Below are 24624 nucleotides of genomic sequence, written 5' to 3'. Positions count from 1 at the left end.
TTTTTTTTTTTTTTTTTTTTTTTTTTTTTGTTGGTCTTAAGCAATAAAACAAACATACACAAAACAGCAGGGAGGAGTCTCAGGTGTGTGGTTGCCGTTTCCTCTTCACCCCAGGGCAGTTTTCAAGACCAGTTTAAAGTGAACACACACAGTCACATAAAGAATCAGGAACAAAAACATCTGCAAAGCTCTAATACACACACAGCACAAATTATGCATTTATAGATTAAAACCTGAACTCAGAAAAACGGCTGAGTGGAGTTAAACATATTATGCCTAGACAGAATCCTGTTGCACTCCTCCTGCGAAAGGTTCAACACTACACCTATATTTTCCATGATCCTTGTGAGAATATAAGTATGCTACATTTTTGTTTTGTTTTTTTATTGAGGGGCAGATCAGAAACCTTAAGGTTATTTGGCAGTGGTCAACCCACACACCAATGCATGCATTTTATTTCTGTAAGGTTACAAAAAGCACTGTGATTTCCAATTTTAAGTACCCCAACATTGTATTTGAATAAAAATCTCCCTAAATAAGATTTAAAAAAATTAAATTAAATTAAAAAAATCATTTTTGTTCACAGGCTAGGGATCTATTTATATGCATACTGCTGGGTATTCTCACTAAATGCAAAAAGACTTGATGTAATCTAACAATGTATCCACTGTGTAAAATATTTTAACCAAAACCACATGTGACCTTAGGTTGAAATCTGAGGAAGTCCAGGAAATGGAATTTGACTTCAGCAATATAGTTATTTCAGCCTCAAACAAGCTTAGATCCCTGCCTAACAAACCATTATAAGGTAGTATGAATAAATCTCAACATTAAGTCGGCAAATAAAACTGCCTTTCAACTGAACAAAAAAAAAAAGAAAAAAACTAATATTTTTCCTTTTGGCAAGATGCTACAATGAAATGCATTTGTCTGCTATCATTACATCTTTTATCTCACTGTGAGAAAACAGATTTCACCAACGCAGCAACAAGTTTCCATGACATAAAATCATGATGGACTGTTGGAAAATTTTGGGAATCTCTTATTTGCATAAAATTTGAATGAGCATTGACATGCACCCAATTGTCTAAAAGTAATTTGTTTATTTTTTGCCTGTCATGGGTTAGACAAGGCTGTGAGAGTTCACTAGAACTAAATGTGAACAAAAACTGTTGACCTATCTGATGAAACTGAGGCCAGAGGGTAAAGATATGAATAACCATCTGCATGCATCTTTTGTAAACAGACTCTCCAGCAGGGTGTGGTGTTATACCTACTTCTGAACTCCGCATTACAGTGTGTACAAACATGCTACTACAGAAAATATTAAATATAGAAATAAAAAGAAATCTTTGGCAAAAATGATTTTTATATTTGTATTTTTAACAGGTCCTTTCATTGTCTAACAAAATTGCAGTAGAAGCAGTGTTAGTGCTTCTGCTAATTAATTAATTTTCCTTCAAAAGACACAGAAGAGTGGACTTTTTTGGTTTTGTTCCCAAATAGAAATTAAAGAAAACATCCTATGCCAAGCTGTTGACCCTCGTATAACAAGTGCTGCTGTGTGTGTATGTCTTTGTCTCAATCTGTTCCCGAGTGTATGCATTGAAATATTTCACATATGTAGACCTACAGACAGTCTATTTGGAAAAAAATCTCCCCAGGTAAAACTGGATGGTGAGGTCATGACTCTGAATTATCTGAGACAGACATGTTGGGATTGCAGCACCTGTGGTCAGTATTTGAGTGTGCATGTGTGTTTGGGTTTACGTGCACACAGAATCATACATAACGCATTCCTATCTCACTATGGAGATGGGAGCAGGTGCACTCAAAAAAATAAGAATGATGGAATCATGAACAAAGCTGGAGGGGTTTTAGTAAGGACTGAAGAGTCATGGCTAAACATTGAAAAATAAATGGAATAAAGGATAACTGTATGGGAAGGAAAATGAGAAAACTAAATCCATGGATGCAGAGTATAGCTAAATGAGTAGAAACAAAGCAAGACAGACAGTACCCCACTGGGAATAAAAGTTTTGTTTTTAAACCAAAATATGATCATGATCTATGCAATTAGATCTTTCCTTTTTCACAAACTGCAACATAATGCCTTTTTGGTTTCTTTTGTTGCATTTGCATGTGTGGATGTCAATTTACCCACAGGTGTTAGCAGCATTGCACAGGGAATCAAAATTCAGGCTCAGCTGCAGGGTCAGAGATGGAAAACATACATGCATATGTGCCAAATCACAGATGAAAACACTAACCTGTGAACTAAAGTCAGCTGTTATTTACTGCTGTTTACCACTAAACAGAAAAGTATGATTTATTTGCAGAATCTCCCAACGCATGTTTTATCTGAAATGTAAATGGCATACCCCGGACCTAAAACAACTTTATATATCAAACCAAATTGTAAAATATCTGCATGGAAACAGAATTAAAAAAAGTAAATAAATAAAAAAAAAAAACATTTAGTGTTACTTTGGTTACAGGATTTTGTGTGTTAAGCAGGCAAGTTAGATTTGGTTTCAAGATAAAACTTGACTAAACTTCCTCCCTGAAAGAACTTCCTCCTCTCATGAGTCAGAATTAATTTTCATAATATCGATTTTAAACCAGAAATGTGGACGGCAATATCTGAAATATTGCGTCACTAACATCAAATTTGACATGCATTCCTGTGTGAAAATGCAGTAAAAGTAGCATGCCAGCGATTGCTTTCAAACATCAGTTTCATCATTGACCAAATCCACTGCACCAACAAACCTTACGTAACTGGACACTTAATATTGTCTAAACTTTAATTTGTAAATCCTATACCAAACTGTACAACTCCGATATTCGAGTCGTAGCAGAAGTTATTCTGGTCAATCAGAGTTTGTGATTTATCATGATTCATAATCTAAACTGAGTCGACTTTTCTAACTGTACATGCAAACACACACACAAAAATAAATAAATAAATAAAACAAATAGAAAACAATTATTTAAATGATACCTGAGATTTAAGCGGGTTTTTTTTAACCATCTCTATGACTCAGGAATATACCCAAGTACAAACAAACTGATAGGCAACCACATGATTACCACATGATCTGGATTTGTTCATTTGACCAAATTTATTGCATCAAGTTTTCGTTCAGGGCCAAAAAAGAGTTTTATCAAAATAAAACAGTTTATACATTTTCAGGCTCATGTTAAAATTGTTTTATATGATATAGTCGTAACATCCATTTTGATTTTTGAAAAATAATTTGATCGTAGTTTCAACTCTGCATTTGCCTGCCAAGTCACTATACAGGTTTGATGAAAAACTAAAAACACATCTGTTTACTGTCCACAAGCCAAGCATTTTGCATCTCAAATCTGTGCTCATTATAGATCATCCATCTTTTTGATTTCAGGCAGTTCAGTGAATCTCACTGTAGCCAGATTATGTATATTTATGGAGGTGAAAAACCTCCAGACTCTTTGCTGTCCAAGCACCATGAAGATTTCATGACGATCCCTTTTATTCCCCTCACTATGATGGATATGCACCAGAAATAACCCCAGTTTCACTAATGATGGTTAGAAGATCATATTTTTTTTTTTTTCCATTTCAGGCAGATTATTTGACACATTTTCAAGCGGTCTCCCAAAATGCCCTTGTCAGCTACATACACAGTGTAAAATATATCTAACATCTGACTGAATGAAAGGATTACATGAAGTATGAGGGGCAATATGGATGAATTTCTGACAGTGATCATCTCCACTGGCGTTCAGCAGTTTCAGTCATTTTTATATAAATAAAATATAATAACCATCACACATTTCTATACTGAAGAAGCAGATCTGTAGCGTCTCTGATTCTCTGCTCTTCAGTTGTGGTAAATGATATTCAACAGCAAAACACGTTGGAGTTGGTGTGCGTCTACGGGTTTCCAAGTAAGAGAGAAGAGAAGCAGACAGTTGCCCTCGGGGTCAATATGATGCTCCTGGTGCTTCACAAATCACACCATGACCCACTTTCCAACCGATCCAACACACACACACACACACCCAATTACCCCCTCACACAGACACACAGTCTTCCTTCTTGTTATTTTTGCCCTCCACGCTCCATCCATCCCACACATTTCAAACACACCATCATTCCTTCTCCACTGCCCCCTAAAATCGCTCAACTCTCATACACACACACACGCACACACACAGAGAGAGAACACAATGACCTTGGGAAATACTACTCTCTTGGTTTATTGGGGGAAGCAAGTAAGGGCAAGGGGTGGCTTTGGGGTGAATAGACACACTTGACTAGCCAATAAGGGATGTATGGCTGATAGGCTGACCAGACAGCTGAGTGCCAGGACTACAGCCTGGGAGGACAGGTGGACTGGAGGGCAGGATAGGGCAGTGACCCACTCGCCACTGTTGTACATCTCAAAACTGAGATCACTGTCAGGACTGCATCTCTCTAGAATTTTAATAGTCAGCAGCAATTTGTTTTCTGATAGCAATAACTCAACAAAGTAGATTAAAACATTTTAGCCCAAGTTCATATAGCAACTTGATTGTGTAGGTTTATTAAAAAAAAAAGTGTAATGTTTGATTTATGGTTCATTGGAGAAAAAGAATAATTGTTCAAAATCAAGAGGGCAAGATAAATGATTAAGCCATGATGGCATAAAGCCTAAAAGCCATCTGTATTTAATTATAAATTCTCAGTGTATTTTTAAGTAAGTGTTGCTGCTAGTCATTAACTGTTTTCAAAATTTTTGTCCAATTGATTATCTAGACTTTTTGCAAAGCTTTGACCACCCCATACCAGTTTCCCCTTGAGAACAATGAAATATCAGAATTGAAAATATGTTTTTAGCATTGGCATCATGAGTGTTCATTCTTTTATTTATATATTTTTTATGGATTTTCCTTTTTTTTTTATTATTATTATAAATCCTGCAGTGTGAGGAACAAATGACGACCTTCCAGGATTTCTTCACTTGACCGCTTCTAAAGCATAAAGGGTCCTGGTGAGGAAGAACTCTACTCTTGTTCTTTACTACATTGACAAAATTTTCTCTAGAGTATGTAATGCCCTTAAGTCAAATTATAACAGTTATCAACAAGTTGAGCAGCATGAAGTGTAAAATGGAAGGTTTTCTTGAGGTTGCTTTTTACTAATCCGTTACATGTGTTTTAGCTTCAAACATAATACATCCATGATGGTTAAAGCAATCAATGACAGCATGCAGTAAAATTGATCATCTGTAGCCTAAAAACCAGCTGTATTCCAGTGTTGTTACAGCTACAGTTCCTCATATGCATGTTTATATTTCCACAGCATGTGTGTGAGAATGGGTGTGTTCGGCGAAGCAACCTTTGAATTTCTGGTTAGGACAAGCCAGAGTCCCAACAGACAATATTTCAGTCTAAAAGGTTCCTTTTCCTTGGGGGGAAACTAAGCGTGAGCGAGTGTGCACGTGTGTGTATTGTTGCATTTGCCTCATTGACGTGGCGAATTGTAAATGGGTCATAGTGGACTTGCGATTTTCACCTCCAATCACATTTTACAAGAAAAGACTTGCACAAGCACACGGTCACATTCACATTAAGATGAAGACAAGCGCGCGCACACAGACACACGGAAAAACACACACTGAGGGGCCTTGGGGTTTGGCAGTTGGTCTATCCGTCTAGCTGTGTGAGCAACCACTCAGCCGTGGATGATAATGCAATCAACTGTCATTAGAGAGATGCCGGCTGACTTAACACAAACACACACACAAACACACAGCTACCAACAATATGTTGCAACCTGTCAATCAGAACCGAATGCTTACTACAAAGTAGAAAAGAGTTTTTGTGCGCACCATCAACAAAAAGCAGAAAAATGTCAATTTAGACATATTTCCCAATAGAATTTGTGAGGACAAATGAGGATGGCATTCTATATTAAATCTTTATAAAAAGAAAATTAATGTATTTAACCCCAAATATTAAACATTACTATCCCATGCATTTGTTTTTATAGCATTTTTATATGGATAAAACGGAAAGACTGGACATGAAAACGTGTTCTTTCCCCCATCCTAGTTAAGTTGGCCGTGAGATGTGGCAACTCTTAGTTGGTGAAAAACCAACATACAGCTTACATAAAGCACATATATAGTGTCTGAAGAAAAATAGCCATGTTTTCAAAACTTTTGCTACAGTATTTTATTTGCCATTACACTGATTCTAGGAGTGGTGTGAGTGTACAGTGTACACAGTAAATAAGAACCGAGGCACTCATTTTGCAGAATTTGAAGGCAAATCCTAAAAACATCCCTGGATGCCAGGTTTATATGTTAATCTAATTGCATCTGCTACAGTATGAAATGCATAGATAAGGCAACAAAAGAATGTTCCTTATGGAATTGGGAATTTGAAATAATAGTCTAAAAGGGATATTAATCTGCAAAAGGTTTCATTACAACAAAAGAATACCTCAATGAAACGGTGTCCAAGGCATAAGTAGTTGAAAAAAATATAAAAATAACTTCACTCACCGAGAACACTGCAATATATAGCAGTAGAACCAAATCATAAACCTTAAAAAAATACTTTAAAAATAGGTTCATGACAGGAAGAAAGGTGTACATGGTTGTACTTTTCTTTGGCTTTTGGAAATGATTAGTTTATAAGGCTTATAAGAAAAAGATGCATTTCCGATTGGGTTGTTGTTTCTTACATCTGCATTTTCCACTCATACATACAAACCATATGTACCACAATGTATTCAAAACAGAATCACAATCCACAAGAGAAAACCATCTGAAATTCAAAGTGATGATACCATGCATATTATCCATCATCTCTACTCTGAAGGCGGATCGAGCTGGGTGTAAGTGTGCGCATCAGTGTGCTCTGGGAAGGAAGGAGGGTACACGGAGTTAAGCACAGCAGGGGTCCATGATAGCACTCACGTCAACAGTTTGACAACATCTCCAAAAGATCTATTCACTTGGGATTCTTCCACTGTCCTTAACAACTCTGAGTACTTTGCTGTTAGAGAGTTAGAGTCAGTCTGACAGATAGAAGCTGTAAGAGACAGCAGCTAAAAGGATGGTGGGCTGAGAGGGAGGGAAAGAATCAAGAGATGAATAAAGAATCTAATGATTTAAGACAGATGGGCTGAAGAAAATGAGGACGAGAAAACCTAAAATATGCAGAAGAAACGGAGCAAAATGTGGCAACATGAAGACGGTGAAAAGAGACGGTATTAGAAGATTAAGTGTGGGTATTTTAGTGAAAAATAGCAGCCAGGTTCAGCTGAAAGTGGAGCAGGAATGATGAATGCTGCAAGTCAAGAAAGGTGCTAATTGTATGGCAGGGTCTTGTTTCCATGAGGCAAGAGGCTGGAGTCAATCTGTATCTTTTACATTTGATCACAAAGTCACAGTGGATGCGCCCGAGTCCACATACTTTTCTAAAGCTACAACTAGAGGGAATCAATAAAACTGAAGCACAAATAACCTATCACACATACAATTGCTGATTTTGATCTGTGTTTATGCTCCACCTGAAGTGGTCAATATATTACATTTAAAGCCGGAAGCGCCGTAATTGAAGTGGGTGTGGAACTGGGCACTCTGCATCAAACGTGTAAAAAAAAAAAAAAAAGAAAAACTCGATTAAGTTTGAGCGATAAAGCTTCAAAGCCGTCACTGCCAAAGAAGACGGGAGGCCTTCTGGGGCGACATGTACAACAGAGGTAAGTAATGATAAACATCTGGCAGTCGAGTCAGTAAGATCTTAAATGGACATTAAATGTGATTTATTGAGCTGCATAAAGGCACGGGATGGAAACCAGGCCTTTTGCCATTACATGTCTCACCTTGCAAAGAGAAGATGATTTGAAGCCTCAGGTTCATGCGATAATTGGGGCCAATCACTAGTCTGCAGCTCAGACAGAAAACCATTATGATCATCAGTGCAGACATGAAAAGATATTTCACACAGTGAGAAAGGGATTATTAGAGTCAAGGGCACTGAAGTCAGAGTGTCTGGGAGAAAGTAGGAGCAAGAAGGTTACTGACTGACAGAGTAATATACCAGGGATTTTACGTTAAAAAACACAGCTCAGAGTGAGACATGACACGCGGATTCACTTTCTAGTTCCTGGGTGGTGGAGATGCAATAGCTGAACAGATAAAGAGCCTTCTTCCAAATTGAAGAAGTTTCAAATTGTCATTTCTGCTACAAAAAAATGTCTTGCTATGTAATTTCTAGAGTGAGTGTAATCATTTTTTTAAAAAATTTGATTTCAAGCTGTAATTCATGAATATCAAATAACAAAAACATAACCAAATGCTGAACTGTTGTCCGTCTCCTAAAACTAATATCCAATATTAAACTGTGCAATTAGGTCTTGGGTGTAATTATCAAATTTGTTAGTAATAATTGTGCATGCATCACAAAACTGGCTGATGACCAGAATTTGACAATATTCAGCTCGACAAGGCCTGACCGATGATTATCCAGTTGGAATCTCAAAAGTCGGATCCTTTTGCAATCAGTGAACACAGCATAGCTGAGAATTACCAGGTTGTGCCAACTAACACACTCTTTGGTGAGGATAAAGCTAGAGTAGGAAAGTTAAAGCTAATTGCTTTAAGTATGAGTGAGGATACACCCAACCAGTGTAAGAAATTAATAGAGTGTTTTTAAGAGGAGGCATTTCTGCTCATAATTCAGGCAACAACAGATACTGTTCGGTTTGCTGCTTCCCTGTTTTGTAGCTTTAAATGTTTCCTAAATAACTTTTGCCAGAATTTGTTTTTGCCTTAAAGACAAGACACTCAGTCAATTACAGTAAATACCAGTAAGGCTAATAAAGTTGGTCTACCTTATCCTCCTGAGCTTTAAAGCTGCCTCTTGTAGAACATGATTGCTTTGGAAAACCTAGTCATTCTGGAAATCTGAGAGTTAAGCTAAAGGTCTAAATACTCTATGTAATGCTAAGAGCTCCAAATGCACTCACAAATGATAGGAGGTTGTATTTGCTCACAACATAAAATGACAGAAATATTAGGAAGAGGGTTTGTTAGTTATAAAAAGGAAAATCAACTAAAATCCTTGCTGACTAGTTCAATCTTTACAAATCCCTAAGATCAGAAATTAACCATAAATCTCTGATTGGTTCAGAATTTTCTCACGTACTGAATATTGTCAGCTTTACTCACCCGCCCTGCAACCTGTGTGGCGTTCTCAGAAAATGAGCCGTTAGAGTGCTCATATGAATGCTGGTACAGGCGAACCTGCTCTAAGAGCACCTTCTAAATAGTCTATTTTAAATTAAAGGTGGCCCACCTTTCAACAAAATGTTTGGATTTCAGAAATACAAAAAAAAAAAAATTATTTTATTTTTTTTTACTTGATTATTTAGTAAAGAATACAAATGCTCATCATTGTCCAATTTAGGCAATATACTTTAAAATCTGACCAGCCTTATGTAGCTTGTTTTAAGAGCCACTGGCTGACAGCTTTATTAGTGTTTACTTAAAGTTTAAGAATTATCATAATTGTATTTTTGAAACAACTTCCCAATCTTCTTATTGAAATGTCAAAGTTTTATCAGTACATCTGTGGCTGGAGGCAGAAGAGAAGATGTGTTCAAGCCAACCGTCAAAATCATACACGCCACTGTAACCAGTCAGTTCCCCATTTCACAATAACAGAGTGGGCAAATATTGACACAATATTTCTGTACCATTACAAATGTGATTATATTTGCTGTTTACTCAAGGAGACGGCAGTTAATATTAAATAGGATGTTTGACCCTTCATGTGAAACACTGTGGGAGTAACTTTAAGGAGGGTTTTAACAAATGTACATACAGGCCTGACAGAAGCAACAGTACCTCAGACTGTTCTGTGCACAAAATTTTGCGGTAGAGAACCGAAAAAGATCTATGCATGTGCATGTGTGTGTGTGCATGCATGTGTGCGTGTGTGTGAGTGGTAGAGTGTTTCTCCCGCTTGTCACCTGCAAGAGAAACAAAGACAGAGCAAGCTAAAGAAAAGAAGAGCAGTAGGAGCCACCTGTATGTAAAAGCTCACCTGTCCTTTGAAAAGGAAATAAAACAAAGTTCAATGCTGAATCTGAACTGTGGCAGCTGTGGCTTTAGCCTTAGAAAAAGAAACTGAGGTGGTAGCTAAAAGGAGCACTACTTAAATAGTCAATACAGAAAAAGCACAGACATGTTCAGTTGTCCCCGCCTCTCGCCCGGAACGTTAGCTGGAGATAGGCACCAGCACCCCTCCCGACCCCACTGAGGGACAAGGGTGTTCAGAAAATGGATGGATGGATGGATGGATGGATGGATGTTCAGTTGTTTAGCTATGAGGGGGCGGGCAAGTGATATTTTATAACTGTTCATTGGACAGAGATCAATGATCTGCGGTCTAGGTTTATGTTCAGATATAGCAATAGGAATGAACACTGGGGTTCCTACACATTTTTAAATACTTAGCATTTTTCGCACTCAAATTTCATGATTTTCTGAACATTCAAGTACCAGATATAAACCTTGATCCCGTATCAAAACCAGTCTGGTTTCATTATCCTCAGGTTTTTTAAGCAATGCGAAAACATAGTGCTGAAATTAAATTGAACTCTTTTTGTGGCTTTTGAAGTAAATTAGATCGCCATTTCATGATCTTGTTTGAAAAACATTCCACTTTGTCTTTATTAATCATGTCCATCTTCTTTAAATGTAATGTCAAGACTAAATAAATATTACTCATTCAAAGTCCGTGAAAAATCCCTCAACACTCACAGGCTATTGCTGTGATTGTTTTAGTTAGAATTACCCTTCTGGTGTAACAATTAAAACAAGCAACAGTCTGTGACGATAAAAAAATAAAAAAATAAAAAAAAACATTCAATGGAAACAAGTTCAGTTTTCTTTAGAGATTCCCTCAGAACATTAGCAAGGGTCACTCATTAATAACACCCAGCTAACACCCAAAAAAGCAGAAACTTTAGTTGTTACCAAAACACTGTAAAATGGATATAAATATAATAAAACTTAAAATTAAAAACAAACCCTCAGTTGGTTTCATTAAAACTGGATAATAGTTAAAATACAGTAAAAATGTTTTACTAAATAATAAAAAACTCATTGGGGAGCTTTCGTGCAGCTTGTACAGCGCACGCATTGCGTCAGCTTGCTAATGCAGAAAAGACATTCACATATTTACGCTCCACATGAACTGTCCTAATTTGATTAATAGTAATAATTAGACCTTCCTCTGTGTTTTTATTTCGACGTGAAATTGAAACAATTTAGGTCATCTGGCCCCTTATTCCCAGAACCAAGCTATGGAGACATGCAAATTAGATGCAAATTGCCAGCAGAAAAGTGAAAAGTAGTTTTATGGCCTGGGTAATAAATACTGAATTTAGCCTCTTGGCATTACAAAAACAGTCAGTTGGGGTTCATATGCAAATTATATGCAAATAAACACGACGTAGAGTCCTTATTTCTTGCAATACAGAGAACAGTTGTTCTGTTGCTTTAGCAGTCAGACAGTGCGTGTGTTAGGTTTGAAGCCAACTCATCATTTCTTGCTCGGATGCTCATGTTTTTCAGAATCACTCCTTAATGATCATCAACGGAAGAAGAAATAGAGATAACATAGGAAAGATTGAAGACAGCAGTGGGGGGGGAGAATTATTTCACAGCCTTAAACAAGCTCAGTCAATGACCAACACAGAAACCAACTGACAATGAGAAAAGACTAAGATTGCAAAAGCAAACTGTTAAATTTAAATGCAAACTAAGTGTAGTTGAAAGAATTAAGTCAGAGCGGAGAAACCAAAAAGAGAGAAAATAACCCTGTAACAAAGAAATTCAGGATAAGAAAAGAACTAGGAAAGACAAGAAGCCGCTATTTTAGAGAGATCAACACAAAGACGAGCAGAAACATCAGAAAAGCCAGAGAAATACTCGTTTACATGATATCCTTCTGGGAAATAAAGAAAATGCTCTGCCCTGCTCATAAAACATTGATCTAAATGTGATAACTTAACATGGAGATGTGATAATTAAAGCTAAGCTAAATACACCACTTATGTTTTTTTTCTAGCTGAAAGTCTCTCTTGTAAACACATCCATCACCTTCACAGTCCAGTAACAGCAATATAGACCTTGCGATCCTTCAGTCTCCACCTGTGGTTCCAACATAATCAATAAATGTTTTTTTAATTAAAATCCAATGTTGCCCTCAGCTTTTTACCCTGCAGAACTGTCGCATCTAAAATAAATTCTTCAAAAAGATACAGAACATCTTCCTTCTGATTTTACTTACAAATAAAGCGCCACAGGCTGTTGGTGATGTGCATTGAGTGGAACAGTTTAAGAAATGTGAATGTCAGCAGGTGATAAGATGAGGACTGCTCAAGGTATGCAGCCAGTAACAGTCACTGCATAGAAATAGCTTGCAGCCCTTTACATATATTCACCAAGTCAGTCCAAATGTAGTCCTGACGTCTAAGACAACTTGTGTTATGTTTAACACAAAAGCCTAATAATTAAGTTCTTCTATTTTTCCCTACAGCCAAAGCAAACAGTTCTCTTCTCTTCATACATCATGCAGCATTTCTACATGCCATCTAAAGGACTAAGCCTCACATGCATGCTCTTAATCTGCTGCTCGCGTCCTGACTGTTGTGTGCACTAGAAGGTGACAGAATCTATCAAAATATGATTTGTGAAAGCTTGCAACTGACATCTAGATTGATAATCCAGTGAAACAGATGCAACTTCATAGAACCAAACTGCCTTTTGCATTAGTGCTTGCATGACTGTGAGCACAAACAAGCATGCATAAGCAGGTGGAGCAGGCATAAATTGAAATGCTGTGCAATTTGGCTCCAAATCAATAAATCAGCCAAATAATGGAGCAATTTAGATATAAATAATTGATGTTTTTGTTCAGAATTTATGTTAATGCTGATGTGCTCCTTCTGAGAACAAAGTGCTTCGAAGGAAAATAAAGAGGACAAAATCTGGAGTGCAAAATACAAATGGGCTAAAACATTTGCAAGACCAATCATGAGAAGCACAGAGTTGTGGGAGGGGAGCACACACAGAGGAAGGGCACACACATGCAGATACATACACACACATCTCTCCCTCTAACAGATTCCATTAAAAACAGATGGCATCAGAATTATCTGATGTCCTGTCACTGTCTTTTTATATGCTAATCCAGCTCCTACACACGTCTGAGTCTCTTTAATCAGATATCAGGTCAGAGAAACTAAATCAAGCCGAGACAGCCATGCTGTCAGGGAATTACAATACACCAAGACAGGTAGTCACACAGGGAATGTATCAATACTCCTAATGTCATGAGATTCAGGCAAAGTGTGGTGTTGCTTCATTTCCATGTATTATGTCACACATTTGATTTTGGAGCATTATACATTTCCTTTTCATAATATCTAATTATTCCCATTTGCCAACAGTTATTTTGTTATCAGTTATTTTCATCATGAAAACAGGATTGTGCAGAAAACAATCCTGTTTTCCCAATCAGAGCTAGGAATGTAATGATGGTGTTTGCAAATTCAACATGGTTATTAATATCACAGATTTGTTAAATATTGAAAATAATATGAGCTGAAGTTATTACAATAAATCTGATGCCTTCATTGCGTAACTTACCTGCTGCATGAATGGTGTTGGTGTTTTAATTGTTGTAAAAGTATTAGTAGGCTCATTTCTCAATTTTAGCTCTTAGCTTTGCTAAAATCTGACAACATTGATTATTATAATCAAATACTGGAAAAAATATACAATAAGATTATTAGTACCAATAGAGAAGATGAGTTGCCTTTTTTCTAGAACTTCAAAATATTTAAAAGATTAAACCAGAGAAATGTGTACTTTGGGTCCCATGCTGGAAATACACAGTCCCAGATAAAAACAGATGCAAGCTGATACCTCACAATTACGAAATATAACCAGCTTTAGTTGGAGCTTTACTCTTTTTTCCACCCTCTCATGTGTTTAGTCTATGAAAAGAAGAGGCAAATATTTAGCAGCTTCATTATTAATTAAGACAATCAATACAAGGCTGACAAAAGATCAAAGAACAGGCAAAGTTCGGGTTAAGAAGCGAGTCATAATATTTATGCTCAACTACTCATTATATATCAAAAACAATGACAAGAGCATGGACGCACTCCAAGCAAAACTGTAAAATGAGTAGCATCAAACAGCTGAGGACCACACAACTGCACATGGAGTCCTGCATTGATAGATTTATAGAGTGAAACAGAGGAAACCATAGAAGGATAGATGCACAACAATTGCAAGCACACAGCAATCATCAGATCTGGAATGGCAGTGTCTGTCTGAAAGATTAGAAGAGCCATCTGTCTGCCATGTGGAAAGCAACTGATCATCAAGAAACTTCACACACTTCTCCCTATGTGCATGCATCAATGAGCCGGATTGTTTGATCAGCTTCTCGGAAGGGGGGGGGAATGGAGATTGTATCAACAGCAGAGAATAAATAACTAAAATAATACCGAACATAAACGTCTCCTTAAGTCGACCCCGAAGCTCATTTAAAAACCTTTTAATTTGTTATTCCCATCTTGTTTACCAGTGTCCTGAACTCAATCATTCACCTTCCAACACAGAGTCACACACAGGAGAACAGGAAATTACTCGCGGCCATGTTTGATGCTTAATCAATGTGTTGCCATCGATCTCTTTCAAGGCTAAACATTACTTGTATTTATGCTGCTAACTTCACTCTGTATTGATGTACATTGCCAATGTAACCACAGGATGAGAGGCAAGCAAGGTTGAAGTGAAGTTCACAGCCTTAAAGAAAAGTAAGACACAACAAACAACTTGTGAAAGAAGTAGACAAGCACACCATCCAACTATTACTTGTGTAGACACTGCCTTGTGCAGAGCAAAAACATTATTTTAGTCCAACCCATGAATAACCACCGACCTTCAATCTTTCAAAATATTTATCAGGTCAGGCCTTTATAGAAAGTTTTATTTTAGCCTATGTATTTACGTGCATGACAGAAAGATGAGGGAGAAACAGAGTTGATTTCCTACGAAGGACAGAGGCATGCTCAACATACCAACACAATCCAAACATCTTCAACAACCGTTGAAACAAAAATGTCATCAAGAAGAATGTCAGGAGAAACAAGAATTCAAACATTTTCACGTGAAGGTGAATCATGTATTGATACATCATCTTCACAAATAGCCTGAAGATTACTAAAAGCCAAACCTTGACAAGTTTTTACAATGCAACACATGGTAAAATATACACAAATACATAAGAATTGAGTAAATGATTTGTTGAAAATTCTGACTAGACCTCACAAACTTTATAAATGCAAACCTCGTACAAATACCCCGTTGCACCCGTTGGTCCTCGCACAGATGTAGCGAATGCTTTTATTGCAGCAGGTGGGCTAACATGAACATCCACACCCAGAGATGCAGGTCATCAGTGCTGTCTCTTTCAGCAGGTGGTCAGTAAGTAAAGACCCTGATGGCTGAATACTGAACACCTAAAATAAAGGAGAGGTCATATTCCAAAACATGAGCGGAGCCAAGACGGAGAGCAAAAAACCTTGGAGGTGATGAGATTTAAGAAGTCTTTTACAACATGTCCCTGAATGCATAAATATCACTTTTCTTTGTTTTAACTCAACATGACCCACATTCTTTTTCAATCCAGCCAGCAGCTTTGCATCCCACATTAATTACAAATGTCTTTTAGGCTTTAATTTCCACTTCATGAAGAAAATTACATTAGTTTTCCTTGTTGAGCTGAGATGACAGGGGAATCAAAGAGGTGAAAGAAAAATTAACAGGAAGGCTAAAAAGTGTCTCTCAGCTTTAAAAACGCTGGACAGGATAATTATTCAAAATTGAGGAAAAAAACGGGAACCAATGAGATGCCAAACAACAAAGGATGTAAATTTGTGCGACTGGCTTCTCTGTTAAGAAAAAACAATAAACTCTTGAACTTCAATGACAAAGAAAAAAATAAAGTAATGGAAAACTCCTGATGTTGCTCTATTGAACAGATGAAGACGTGAAATGTCAAAATGATTCTGTTGGTGTAACAACACTCAAAACACGCAGGTCTCATAATAAAATCCTCTGGAAATATAGATTCTCCAAATGTTTCTCAAAAAAACCATTAGAAGGGGAAACTGCTGATTGTGTTCCAATTTATTCCTCCACATTTATTTCTAATGGAATCATATGGCTGTCACACAAAGCAGAAATTGCAACAAGGAAATAGCTGCTTCATATAAAATTCTTGAGTCAATAAGATGCAGCTTTTGTGTGAAAACAGGTTAACGTCAACATAAGACAACCAAGAACAATTTATGCCAAGCTTATGATACAAACTTTTTAAACATAAATGATTATTTCTTCAGAATGACTGTAGAATTGTTGTTTTGTATGAATAAGCCACTGATCTCCAAACACACAAGTAGACAGACATATTCAGCGCAGCATGGGTGCTGCCTGACTGATAAATAATATCTACCAGCAGGGGTTAACGCAGGTATTTTTGCTTTGATCAAAGGTGATAATCTTTCAAAATTTTATTTCAGTGAACTGGCTCAAACTGAGAATAGAAGCACAATTAATGATAATAAAAAAAGGCAACTAAAAGAAAAAAACTAATCAACTGAAGTATTTAAGAGATTTGAGCATTTTAAGACTAGCCATTTCCACAATTAATCAAAAAAGCCAAATTACAAAGAGAATACACTGATACAAATCAGCTAGGGTCGTGGGTAGGAAATAGTTTTACAGGTATGAATTGTTGAAGAGCCGGACTGACCCAGAGCAGTGAGGTATTCATAAAAAGCAAAATGCTTAATGAAAGGTGCAAACACAGTCGACCTCTTCAAATGTGGAAGAAAAATATGACTTCCCATAGCTTCTGTCTAAAGGCAATGGTTTATTTAATCAGTCTAATAATTCATTTTTTGGCTTTTTATTTGTTCTAAATATTTTTAGCATATTTTCATGGAATGCTTAAATTACTCTGGAGATGATGCGTGCAAGCAGCAAAAAGGAGCTTCCTCCACGGGTGGCTAGACACTGTTTTAGCTAGAGGAGACCTCAGGTAAGACCGAGAACTCGCTGGATGGGCTTTATAATCCTGTGTGACCTGGGAATGCCTTCGGTGTGGCTGGGGAGAGGGCTGACTGGCTTCCCTTACTACACCTGTTACCCCTGGAATCCCCGCTTGGATCACTGAGAGACAATGGAGGATGGATGGATGCTTAAATCTTACAGTTCATTTAATATGCTTCTCGTCTTATTATGTCATTTGAAGCATTTTAAATTGTGTTTGTATGAATGGTGCCATACAGACATGTTTTTACCAAACAAATGGAAATGCATCTTCAACTGTTACAGTCCCTTTTTATACTCGGGTTGCATGGGTTTCATAAACTATTGTCTTCATACTCTATCCTAGATTTCCCATTTATGACCCTCATTCTCAAACATTTCGTGTGCACTTTTTTTTTTTGGTCCTTCCCTTCCTCCAACTATCACCACCACCAGTCTCTCAGCTCCTGCCTTTTCCCATTACTCATAACCCTTCTGTAATTTTCCCATTACATCCCTTTAGGAAATTTGTGCTCCTAGAGAAATGTAATACAACGTTCCTGTTAAACTAGAGATTCTCTCAGTAGGTAGCTCCCAAAGTAAAATCGGAAATGCGTTTTTCACCAAGGCAGGAAAATAAAGGAGTGTTTCCACCACCGCACATCATTTATCTTTTTACCTTATGTGAAGACACTAAAGCACAAGTAAACAAATGACTGGGCTGAGGGAGGACCAGATTACTCATTTGTGGTTGCAATTATTGTCCTGTTTAATATTTTAAGATGTGAAAAAAAAAATGGGATAACCAATTTAGTTCAAGAGAATATTACTCTGCTGTTAACTTGGCAAAATTTTTATTTCAGTAAAGTAAAAATACAGAAAAGAAATACAAAACCCCCTGGAGCTTAAGTCCTTACTGAAGAAGAATGCTTGCTCAAAAGCAACCATTGGGTATCTCTTTCAGTAAAATGTCCACAGAAAAATATAGTAAAGAGTAGTTCATCTGGATTATCACTTTTCTCATTTCGGATTTGATAAATCAGTCGGCTCACACCATTAGTGAGGCTTGCTTTAAAACTCATTCTCTGAAAGGAATCAATACATGAGGCTGAGAAGTGCTTCGTGGGAATTCTAAAGCAGGATGGATGGAGTCCTTAATCCCTGCCTTTTAAATGATTCTTGGGTGATGCCTAAACGCGAGTCACCTTGTAAGGTTCATCAGGTACACACAAATACATGCACGGGTCTTGGAATCAATCTAATCTCTTATCTAAATGGCTGATCCTTACCTTCTCGGCTTACTCGAGATAAATTCATGGATTCGAGAGACACTGAAATGTTATGGACAACTGTATAAATATAAAAGATGGGAGCGATTTTGAAAAAAATGAAGAAACAAACCAACAAATTAACTGAAACCAGTACTAACATTTAAATTGTAGTAGAGTGCTCAGAAATAATCATATCCTTTAACTTTTTCCAAATTTTGTCACATTTTAACCACAAACAGTCTTCTGTTGTAATACAATTTTATCTAATAGACAAAGTAGCACTTAAGTAGCAAGAAAGTACTACATTGATATCAGATTTTTTTTTTTTTTTTTTTTTTACAAAAAAAAATCAGAGAAGTGTGGCGTGCATTTGTATTATGTCTCACAGTAACTCTGTAAAATAAAGGAGGACAGAACTACTAGTTTTGCGCCTGACCTGTATGGCAGAGTGACAAGACAAAAGGTGCAACCGATGCAAGGGTGCAGGAAACGTGAAAAATGTGCAAGTCAGGCCAATTTACATGCAAAACTCAATGTGTGGAAAACACAATCTCCACGGTGAAACACAGAAAGTGAATAGGAAGATGTATGAAGCTGAGGACAGGACGATCGTGGAAGAAAATCTTTTAAAGGTTGCAAAACATCCGAGACTGGATAAAGTTTCACCTTTCAGCAAAATTCGAATGGTCAAACCAAAGTCCGCACCTGAACCTAATTGAGAATCTGTTGCAAGCCTTGAAAAGTGATGCTCACAGATGCTCTTCATTCCATCAGCTTGAGATAATTTGCAAAGAAAGGGCAATAACTGTAAAGCTCGTAGAAACAACCCCAAAAGAACAGCAGCTGTAATGACAATATATATATGGTTATACCAAGTACTGATTTTAGGAGGCTGAATAAAAATGCAGACTATCAAAAACTAAAAATTATCATTTACTTTCACCTGATAATAGGGAAGTATCACCTGTTTGTCTATTGCATTATATCCAGGGAAAACGCCATGAGGGTTCTGGTACTGTTTGAAGGGACAAATTTGTCATTATTGTCTGATTTACTTAGTTTGCAAAGCATTCATCTTTTTTTTCTATTCTAGCTTTTTTGAGTTGAACATTATTGGTCAGAGTCCTTCACTTCTAGCCTGCTTTTGTATTATTTTCTTAACACGACTGCAAAACCCTACAGTACATGACAGATTTGTTTCCTCTTCTCTCCCTACATAGATTTCTCAATTTTTTCACAACCTCCCTCGCCACTTAAGGCAAGACTGCCTTGATGCAGACTCTTAAACCACAGAGGAAAGACAAGGGAGCACATAGTGTCTTAAAGACACCAGGCGATCTGTGTAATTTTGCAGAATGAGGGCTGTCGAAAAACGGAACCGTCTCTCACACGCCTCCCTTCTACAACTCCAATTCCCACTACACCGTCAACTCTGTGTGAGAGGAGCGAAAGTGTGTGTGATCCGGCAGAGTGAGCCGATGTGTGCGGGTATGTATGAGAGGTGGAGTCAAACACAACATAGTATGTTTTCATTGGCTATATTGTTGCGGCGTGTAACGCCGCGTCGTGCACATTGAACCAATCAGATAATTTAGAAACAGTCGTTTTATGAATGAGATGGCATGCATGCGAGATACACACAATCGGAGTGAAAATACTCTACAGTGAGTAGAGTGCTCAGAGCAGCAGCGCTGTAAGCCAATGCAGTACAAAGTCCGAACAGAGTAAGCTGAAGGGGTTTCGGCTCTATATCTAGAAAACAAGTTTTCCCTCGTTTTTTGCAAATAAATTTAAGATGGAACTGTACAACAAATCAGGCACAAAAAAAAAAATGAAATTTTACTTTTTCACCTAAAAATGCACACAAAACTGGAATGATTCAGCTCCTTCCATGACCTAAGAGTCAGCAGCAGGCGTAATACTTGCGGATCAGTTTTCAGATCGTTTTTTATCTAAACAGCTCACACCCTCTCACTAAAACCCATATCCTCTAACCGCCTGCATCCAAACCAGGAACTGCAAATGCCTCATTTGGCTGACATTGTGTAGCAGGGAGTAATTTTGCCTAACCGGTATGTAAAATCCAAACTGAAGAGCTGTGTGTGCGGCTGATTGTGCAGAGAGGAGGCTGAGGGGGAAGAGGGGCCAGCCAAAAACAATCAAAATATCTTAGTGTGACTTTCCATAAAGGGTGCATGTGTGAGTGAGTGTGTTTATGTGTAGATGCTTTTCTATGAAGTCACTATTTGGCAAATTGATCCGCTACTCAAATGAGGTGTGTTTGTGCTGATGCATTACAATGGGTAAACAGTGCCCTCCTTGGTCCAGCACAGGAACAACATTGGATCAGACCCACTCCCTGCCCCCAAGTGCTGAGAGACAATAAAGGTAGAGAGCAATGTTACAGGTGGGTTTCTTTGACAGAAAAGCTCAGCCAGGGTGTAGTTAAAGTACAAATACACATAGTGTTGTAGTGTGCTTAATTCAAAATCTAAATATATTAGATGAAAGAATTAAGGAAACATGACAACAAAGAACTATTTTTTTAAAAAAGGTACTTGGAAATATTGTCTACATGAGCCAACAATGTCCTGTCAATGAATGATTTAAGGCCAAATTATTTTAAAAAGACTTTCTGTAAATGAAAGTCACACTGTGTTCAACCTTAAGCCACTTCACTTCTAAAACAGTGTCTTATAGTAATAATGATGATATGACTAAAGGTGGCCTATTTTACATATTACATAAGATCATGTTAAAAAAGTTCAAAATCTAAAAACTATGAATTGGTAGCGTTTTTTCAGAAGTATGACCTCATCCTGATACTGCAGTAATGTTTTCTTTGAGAAAAATCTCCTCTGTGGGCATAGCATGCCCCCTACAGGCTGACATGAGAACTACTACTATGCTTCACACCAGGTGATGTCATAGTTTGAGAAAGAAAGATTTAGAGTAGGGTATGAAAGGGAGACAAGGGAGGGCAAGGATGTGAAAGAGAGAAAACAGGCACAAAGAATGAGAGAGAGGAAGAGATGATGTCATGTGTTCATTGCAGTGGAAGGTCTTTGTCCTCAATCTCCTTATTAAATTCTACATAATGTTTGATTGGACCAGACAATACAGGCAAACTCTGATTTTCAGCTATACATTTTTTTTTTCCTTTTCTGTAGTTGCAGGCAGTAATTATTCTTTGTTTAATGTTTAGTCTGGTCAATAACTACACACTTCAATATAGATGTGAGCCTTTTATGTAACCACACAGTTTGCACTACATATTCTTGTAAATAGTCACCCTCGGCATAAGTGCAACCTTCACTGATGTTGTATTGGAAAATTAATTCCTGTAATAGTAAAAGAAAAAAACTGAGTGCAAATTTTCATTAAGCTAAGGATGGAGGTAAAGTGTTTCAGGAGGAAACTGATAAAGATTTTGTAAAAGCAATGGAGTAAAAACAGGACAAAACTCCTTTGATTTGGATAGAACAAAATTATTTTTTGTGCACAACTAGTAGTGTAATCTAAAAGACAAACAACTCAATATTAGCAACGCTTTTTTTCCCCACATATGGCGTGTAGAAACAAGTAGTTATAAAACTTATTTTCCCAGAATCAGGACTAAGGACAAAATGTTCTCTTCATCACAGTCGTGCAAGTTGATGAGTAACCAGGAGGCCTAAGCTGCAAAGTAAATTGAGTGACTTTCCAGGTAGCTTCAGGTTCTACTCTCTGTTTATGTGTGACAAAGATGATTTACTCTCCCCTTGGGCGTTATTCTAAGACAATTTATGCTGAAAACCTTGAAAGTCTGACAAGTGAAGAAGGTTAAGTAAGAGATCAAGAAAAACAAAAAGCACTCCTAGCAGGAAAATAAAAATCAATGTCCTAAAACACAGATTTCTACCAAAGTTGCATTTACAAAAGACAATGTAGCAAGGATACTTTGCAATTAAAATTCAAGCAAAAAATTTTTTGCTCATGTATTCAATCTTCCAAGGCCTTAGATTGTCTTATAATTTAAAGCTTGTTTTTCTGAGGTGTCATGCAACGCATAAAGAATGATATTACAACCAGATACACCTAATTGGAAGAAATCACAGGTATGAGATGCAATATTTTTGGAGGGTTGAGGGAAGACAAGTCAAAAGAAGTCTACAGTCTTCAAAAAATATGTCCCTTCCTTCATTTCACCACAGAAGCTCTGCAGCTAGAAAACCTAATAATGGATTGCCTGAGTATCTTGTTGCCTTCTACAGTCTCTGTCACACACAGACACAGAGATGCCAAACAGAGTGGCATGTAGTAAAATATTTTCCCTAAAAACATGATCTTGCAAAGGAAAGTAATCAAGTAAAATGTAAGCATAGTGAAAGAAGAACAGTGAGCAATTTCTTCATATGGTTAGTAAGTTTATCTGACGAAAGTATAAATAGTTGTTGAACTTTTTTTTAAACTACAAACGTCAATATGTTTCATCAAGACTATGTGAAATACCAACAAAATGTACTAGGTAGAGGGCCTGCAATACGATTTGCATTTGATCCAATTAAAATTCCTTTTGAAATGTGCCATTAAATTTCTTACCCTGAACATGTCTTGTTTTTTAATTTTTCTGAGGGCACTGGACACCATGCGAAGTCATAATTCAGCACTTGCTTTTTATCTTTATCACAGACACATACTGTTATTTTTCTGTCAAATATCTATGTTATGAATTAAGAACAATTTAAAAAAAAAAAAAAAAGTACGGGAACCTTCCCATGGGTGCAAATTGAAAATAATCCAGTGATTAGATCTAATAGAAATGCTGAACACTTTTAGGACCCACTATAATTGTATGATTACTGCAGAGTCCTTTTTTCAAATCAGATTAGCCAGAAACTAACTCAATTCAGAGATAAGAAAATCTAATTTTGGAACTCCAAACTAAGCTTATCTGAAATAACACTATAATACACCTGGATTTTTTTTTTTTTTGCCGCTGAACTTCCAAGAAAGTCAGCGAACCCATCGTGAACTAAAATAAGGTTACAAAACACACTTTATGCACCTAGAAACAGAGAACTATAAACATAAACAAGAGTGTCTACTTTCACATTCCACTTTTGAACACAGCGTTCTATAGAGTGACTAATGGCACACAAAATATCAAGCCCCAGCAGATGCTTGAACAAAAGATCTGCTACCAAATACAAGGACAGGTGAGACAGCAAAGTAAAGAGGAACTCTGTAAGAGCGATGCATTATAATCACAGAAAAACTCATGGGACAAAAAAAAAACTGCAAAACAAAGAAAGGTGGAAAAGATAAAGAGATCAGGGGTTTAAATTACCAGACGAGTCAAAAACTGTTGGCTCATGCTAAGGAGGGCGTTGTGAATAGGGACTGTGTGTATGTGAATGAATGGGTACATTTGCATTTTTTGAAATATGTGATTAATGTCCCTTCGTGGCTATGGAGACCCCATGCAGAGAAAAACGCCTCAGGGATACACTCCTTTTCCTCCTTTGTCTCAGTCTCTAAAAACCACACATGAATGCTTCTGTTCATAAGGAGTGACAACACAAGCCATCACTACATGAATTATACTACCAATAATTGATAACCTGGTAAATAAATGAAACATTATAATCAAGAACAACATGTATGCTCTCCACACAAAACGCATGTAAATCTTACAATGAAAGGAAGCATTAATGTAGTTGAGTTGTTTCAAGCATGTAACTTGCCAACTGTAAAGTCTTGTGTGTTTTTAGAGAAATTGTTGTGTTACCCTAAAGCATTTGGACTACAATTAGGATAATTTCAAAAGGCATCAGAATACGTATTGATAATCAATATATATTTTATTTAAAACAAAATAAATGTTTTAAAGATTAGTAAACCCTAAAAATCATTAAAAACCTTTAAATAGACCAATAATTTGCATTAAAAAATACAGCGAGCTACACAAGTTACAGCTTCTATTCAGAACAAAACATCCAAATTGCAATAAAACACAGGGTGCTGATAGACAGCATAACACTGCCCTCTTGTGTTCATCAATGATACTGACAGAAATTTTCTGGAAGAAATTTGAGCCATGCACAACAAAAGAGAAAAAAATTAAATATCTTTTCAATTTAAGCAGTTTATGCACAACTCTATCCTTCTAGTTAATCTATCAGTGATGTTTTGTGTGTCATGTTGCT

General features: G+C 37.0%; 1 protein-coding gene across 3 annotated transcripts in view; it reads right to left on the bottom strand.

The window, feature by feature from the left end:
- The window catches only part of cdkal1 (CDK5 regulatory subunit associated protein 1-like 1), a 196181-nt gene that overhangs the window by 168701 nt on the left and 2856 nt on the right, over positions 1-24624 (bottom strand). The window lies entirely within an intron of this gene.

This window comes from Poecilia latipinna, unplaced genomic scaffold (assembly GCF_001443285.1).
Source record: "Poecilia latipinna isolate Pla-1442-1.1 unplaced genomic scaffold, P_latipinna-1.0 Scaffold601, whole genome shotgun sequence".
In the NCBI taxonomy this organism is placed as follows: Eukaryota; Metazoa; Chordata; class Actinopteri; order Cyprinodontiformes; family Poeciliidae; genus Poecilia; species Poecilia latipinna.
This window is presented reverse-complemented; position numbering and strand designations above follow the sequence as displayed.